Source organism: Takifugu rubripes, chromosome 19 (assembly GCF_901000725.2).
Source record: "Takifugu rubripes chromosome 19, fTakRub1.2, whole genome shotgun sequence".
Classification (NCBI taxonomy): domain Eukaryota; kingdom Metazoa; phylum Chordata; class Actinopteri; order Tetraodontiformes; family Tetraodontidae; genus Takifugu; species Takifugu rubripes.
The window spans coordinates 13,600,111-13,606,110 of record NC_042303.1 but is presented as its reverse complement, the minus strand read 5'-3'; the positions used below and the strand labels follow the sequence as shown (position 1 = coordinate 13,606,110).

At 47.3% G+C, this 6,000-nt stretch overlaps 1 protein-coding gene across 1 annotated transcript in view; it reads left to right on the top strand.

The window, feature by feature from the left end:
• Nucleotides 1-6,000, top strand: part of prickle2b (prickle homolog 2b) — a 52,198-nt gene that overhangs the window by 31,654 nt on the left and 14,544 nt on the right. The window lies entirely within an intron of this gene.

The window sequence follows — 6,000 nt, the reverse complement described above, 5'->3', positions numbered from 1 at the left end:
TATAGCTATCACAGGACCTTTAAAGTTTACCCAGCCTGGCAGCCATGTTGGTGATGAATTTCTCCCCTTGCCTCTAAAGCAGTCATTTTTGACCAAGGACTCTGGGACTGTCGCTGGCCTGCTGGTCTCCATTGTGACTTAAGGTTCTTCAGTGTTTTTAGTTCATTCATTTTTTACTTTAAAAGCCTATTTTAAAACACTGTTTTGCATTGCTGTTTTGACAGCATTGCCATTTTCCATGTAAATAAAAAAGGGTTGTTTAGAAAGAGCTCTTGTTTACAACACAGCAAAAATGACTGTAAAACCAGACCTTTAAATTCCATAAAAATAACGGTAGCTTAATGGTAGAAATGGCACAAGACGACATCCCCACCGCCCTTAAATCCCCCAAAAGCTTGGAGTGTCTGAAAGGGTTAACGGTTCCTCCTGTGTGTCACAGCCTCTAACTCCACTGTTTTTAAATGTTCTAGACATACACAAACACATCATCATCAGTTAAAGCTTCCCCGCGGTTACCCCCCCCCCCCCCCGGTTTAACCGACATGCAAACACCGTATCGTAATGGTCCGCCTCCGCGAGTCAAACTGAACGGGAACCCTCCCGTCAGCTCCTTCCTAGCAAAACTTTGTCGTGCTGAAGTCACACAGGCCAAACCGTGAACATCGTGAATAAACTCCCTCCTGGAGATTACAGACTGGAGTAAGGCTGCATTTTCAAAAATATGTAATAAATTGCACATGGGGAGTAAATGTGTCCCAGATGTGAGGGGTTAGTGTTGTTTATGCTGTCTGCACCCTGGGATCTGCGCTATGTCATCAAAGTTGCCTTCTATTGTATCTGCTTCTCAATCTGTCCATATTTGTATTTTATTTTGCCAATTAGGCTACAGGGAAGTTTGGAATCATTCCCCTGAACCTGCTGACTCTCCCGCTGTATTGATCACATATTGTTTGAGAAGAATGAAAGACTGCCTTGAAATCTGCTGACGAGTTTTGATTTTTTTCTGTGTGATCAATAGTTGACAGGGCACGAGGAGGCAGACTTTAGTGGATTGGATGGAGAAGAAGGGTCAAGGAAGCCTAATGCAAAAGAGCTCCTGATCAATAGAGACGCGTGCCTCTGGGTCTCTGTTCAGGGGCCGGTTTTGAGGCCAGAGACAGGAAATCAACGTGACACCTGGCACTCCCATGAGTTGATTAACCAGTCTGTCATTTGAACGGAAATTAAATCTAAATCTAAACTTTTCATTGCAAGTTTGCATTTTGCTTCAGCATTGCGGCGTGTGCTGTGGCGCTAAATAACCGTGTTGACTCGGAAGGAGCTCGCACAGTCCTTTTAACGTTGTGTGTAGAATATGTTGTAACGTTCACGAGACATTAGAAGGCGTTCAGTTCTCAGTACGGTGGCGAACCATCAATCAAATGTACAGCTAGCCGTGCTGCACGGGGAAAAGCTTCCATGTGATCTCCTTCCCTGTCATATGGTTGGTTTTCCACGCCTCATTGTATTACCCTCTTAAGCATTGTCTCCCAAGCCCTCCTGCTTTTCACACCCCCACACGGTCTGGCCCCCATTGATGTTGCCTTTATGATCTCTTTTTATGATCTCTCTCCCTCTCTCTCTCCCTCTCTCTCTCCCTAACCTCTTGGTATGCTACAGGCTGTGGCTGTGATTCATTCTGACGCCAGTATCAGTCTTGTGGCTGGCGCACGCTTGCATAGCAGCCTTTTCCTGAGCAGCTCCAACTGCTGACTGGTGCTCTGTGCCCCAGATACCAGAGAGGAGCCAGAACAGGCATCAAACATTCTTCAGCTGCAGTGATGTGATTAGACATGGAGGATATCAACTCCGCCTTTTTGTGGATTAGTCCGAGGCTCTCCTTCGTTTCGTGTGGATTTTAAAGACAAATGTTGCATGTAGAGACACTGATATCATTGTTCGCTCATCTCTGTATAAGTGGGAATGTGCACACGTGACGTGCGATTTGCAGCATCTTACACTGGCCATTACTGGGCATGTGTGAATATGCATGTTTCTATTATGTGTTTGAGCCTCCTACACTTTGGTTTGGAATCAATCCGATCTGCTTTGTACATGTGTTTTATCATAGGAGCTAGCCTAGCCTGGCGTTCTGCCTGCAGTCGGTAAAAGCAGACCTCGACCCAGCCCTCCGTGCACGCGTACATTACAATGTTTGTGTTTTCATATTTTGCGAGCCGACAGGATGGGGGTCTGCTCAGGCTTCTTCTATCTGAATACCTGGCAGCCCTTCAGTCACCAACTTATACAGAATCTTTTAAACAGAGCCTCCCTCGGCGATTCGTTCTCTTCTTGTTTTAGCCAGTCAAGTCGTGAATGCATGTTTCCATGTGGCGCTATAATCCTAAACATACAACTGAATATTTTGTTGCAAACACAGGCCGTGATGTCCCATGTGCAGGTCAGCAGAGGGACAGGATTGTGTCTGGAGCACCATGGGGGGTGTAAGAGGTCTGCTGCTGCCTTAGCGGGGCAGCACAGAGGGCCGTCTGTGGCCCGGAGAGGCCGAGGAGCGGCAGGAGCCTGCGGGGTGAATAAATACACTGTGGAGAGGGAAAAAAGTGTGTTTAGAGAGGTGCGAAGAAACCAGAGACAGTAGGTTTGTGTGAAATTTCACTCCCCTCTCACCATCTGAATTAGAACATAAGCATTCTCTCCCTCTCCCTCTCCCTCTCCCTCTCTCTCTCTCCCTCTCTCTCTCTCTCTCTCTCTCTCTCTCTCACATTCACACACAGACTTAGTTTTTCTTTCACGCACGCCTTACGCGGAGGTTCACAGTTCAAATAAACAGAGGCCCAAAGCTGAGGTCCAGCTCTGCTGTAAAGAGCAGCAGCCTGAGGTGATTTAGTTTCACTGCAGGCTTTTCAGCGTTGCCACTAATGGGCGAGGACGAGAGGGGATCTGCACGGAGTTGGGGAAAGTGGTGAGTGAAGAACAAGCTTCAGATGGCCTCAGAGTTTGATGTGGAGGTTGAAAACAACATCAGAGTGCATTTTTAACAGCAGGGGAAGTCAAAGTCTCTGCGCTGGTTAATGGGATTCATCTGTGTGGCGGACTGAGTGGGACTCAGTTCTCCTCTTCAGCTGTGTCAGGATCAAGGACCTCGACAGAGGAGTCCAGGGCTGGACGCCGTAATTGTCCCCTCAGAAGACTGTCGCACTATGTTTGTTATACTTCTACCCCTAGTCTGTATATTAAGCGGCACTGTGCATAAAAAAATGAAACCATAGCCCAGATCTGCCAGCGGAACCTTCCTCTGCGGCTTCTCTTTCATGTTTCTTTGATTTTAATATCTTCTTACCTAATTAATTTATTCATCGTAGCAGTTTGATCATTTCCAAGGAATCGTTGGTTAGCTGTAAGGTCACAGGAACTCCTGCACAGGTTTTTGTTGCTTTGACACAGGCTCCTCTGGAGAGCATTGGGAAAGAGGGCGGGGCTTATCTCAGATCCCTACGTGTTTCAGGATGTTCTCACACATGTTCAGTCGGCCCCTTAAGCAGACGGTGGGATCGTGTCTGGAAACGTGTGCTGACTCCATGCTCACAGGTCTGTCCGATCACATGAACTTAATTCACCCTTTAACTTCCAGCTGTTAATTAAATACCGTCCCAAGGAACGCCTCGGTGCCAGTGGGCCCTCCTCCTCCAACCCTCCCAGTGGTGACCAACATAAATTTGATGCGTCGGAATCGCCAGACTCTCGGTGTGTTTCAGGTTCCTCTTTTGTGCCCTGATGGATTAACTAATCCCATCTGTTGCTGCCTGCAGAGTCCTCAAGCTAAATATCTGAATGCACCAGAGTTTATTTAACCTGTCTTTTGAGCATAAATGATCACAGGAGAGAGCTGGAGAAAGTAGAATTCCCTGGCCTGGATTAGTTTTTAAGACGCCGACTCTGTTTGGAGCAATAAAGTGGAGAATTCTTGTCATCATCTCAGTCCTCCGTCTTTGCTCGTATCTCAAAAGATATGAGATTTTTTATTACGTTTTCCATTTTTCATGGCATGTTATCCTTAAGTATAGTGGGAAAACCCTGCTGAGTGTGAGGCCGTTTTCAAAGGCCTGACAGCCCAGCACTCGCTCAGCATGTGAAACTAAAGAGGTAATGAAACAAGCGAGCAAAGATCTCATGGCTGATGTGGGTCAGGACGACAGGGTGATGAAGAGGAGGCTGAATGGCAGAGTCACGTCAGAGGCTGCAGGATGCGTGAAGGTTCACTTGTGGAACTCGCTGAGCTGATAAATGAAACATACTGTATCGCTCTGCTGCCTGTTTCAATACGGACTTCAGTGCTGATCAGAAATGCCGCCTCTTTTTTTCCTCTTTTTTTTGAAGTTCCGTTTATCTTCTCGTCTTTTAGGGTCCAGACCATGACCTGATTACAGCAAGTTCCGAAACAAAAGCCACATGTACGGTCCAGCTGAGAGGAGCTCCGTGACAAATCTCTGTTTTTGGAGACTGTCATTGAAACTGAGCTGTGTTGTTCTGCATCAGAGATGGATTCCTAAATGGATAGAAGGAGGTTGAGAGCTTGGAGTGTTTCTCCTCTCTGATGAAGGGCCCTTGCCTAAGCCATCCAACAGGAGTAAAAAAAATTAGCTTCAGCTCCCTTGAGGCGTCCCACCGCAAGGTCGCCTCCATGCCTGAGGCCTCGTTGCACCAAAGTGTCCGTGCTCTTTATTTTTTCTGTCTCTTTGTCTTTCCCCTACTCATTTATTGAAAGTATCACCAAGCTCTATCAGCGAGCTCTGCACCAAGAGCTAAATGTGCAGCTAAATCTGCAAAAAAGCTAATTACAATCTCAGCCAGGCTGGCTACCCTCCTCATTTCCTCACCATTTCCCCCCCGGTTGGACAAATACCATTTCACCCCTAAACCGCGACGCATTAATCCAGTTAATGTTCAACACGGAATAAGGAACGGCCACTTATCTGCTGGGAACATGGCTGCGGACGACCCAGAGTGAGGCCCCCCCATTCCTGCCGGTCAGGGTCGCTGAAAGGGAAGTCAGTGTATTTTCTTCAATGACAGAGGCCTCACTGGATTGTCTGGGAAAGGGCGAAAAGGTTTAAAAACCTGGAATAATAATATCCTCTCTATAGAAGAAGGCCTGATGTAGCAGAGGGCTGGTCACCCATCAGGAGAGACGCTCAAAAACTTAACTGGGTTTATCAGCAAAGGCTCGATGAGAGCGTCATCCACTAAGGAATGACTCCTACTGCAGCACTAGAGGAAGGCCGGTTCTGTGGCTCCCTCTCTGCATGTCTGAGCTATCAGCTGTTGGGGTGCGTCCCAGCTGCCTCATGTGTTGACTCTGGAGTGATAGCCATCGGCATTTGCCACATGAAAGGAGAGGAGACTGGTGTTCCTAAAAAAGCAGATGAGGAATAAAGATTGGGAGGCCATGCTGGCTACGCTCCAACTTAACATAAAGTCCGCTAGTGCTTCCTGACTCTCTATAAATCAGTTCCTTCCTCAGTAAGATGTGAACAACGTTCTCAGAGGATAACATTAAGGCGCGACATGTTACTTATACAAGTAGGGATTCTGCCGGGCCTAAGGGAGCGCACAATTACAATATCCCCTCATCCTGTCATTTGATAGAGACAATAGCCTCAATATGCTCGTGCTCGCTGAGGAGGGGAGTAAACCGGTTTGCCTCATGGTCTAAAATTACCTTCTCTGTGCAGAGCGAGTCCACGTCAGTGCTATCTGTGGTATGTCCCCCTAGTTGGCCCTATGCTTTTATTCCCCCCCCCCCCCCCCCCCCGTGGCATTTAAAACACTTCACTGCAGGTTGGAGAGCAGCTTATTGAAGAAAAGTCTCATTGAGGGAAATGGCTGCCCCACACCAGATGATCCATTCTGTGGTTGCTTTGAGTATAGGACACTGTCACTTAGAGCTCCTTATAAAATCTTGTGGATCGGCCTTAAGTACAGCCTGAGCTGTAATTGATA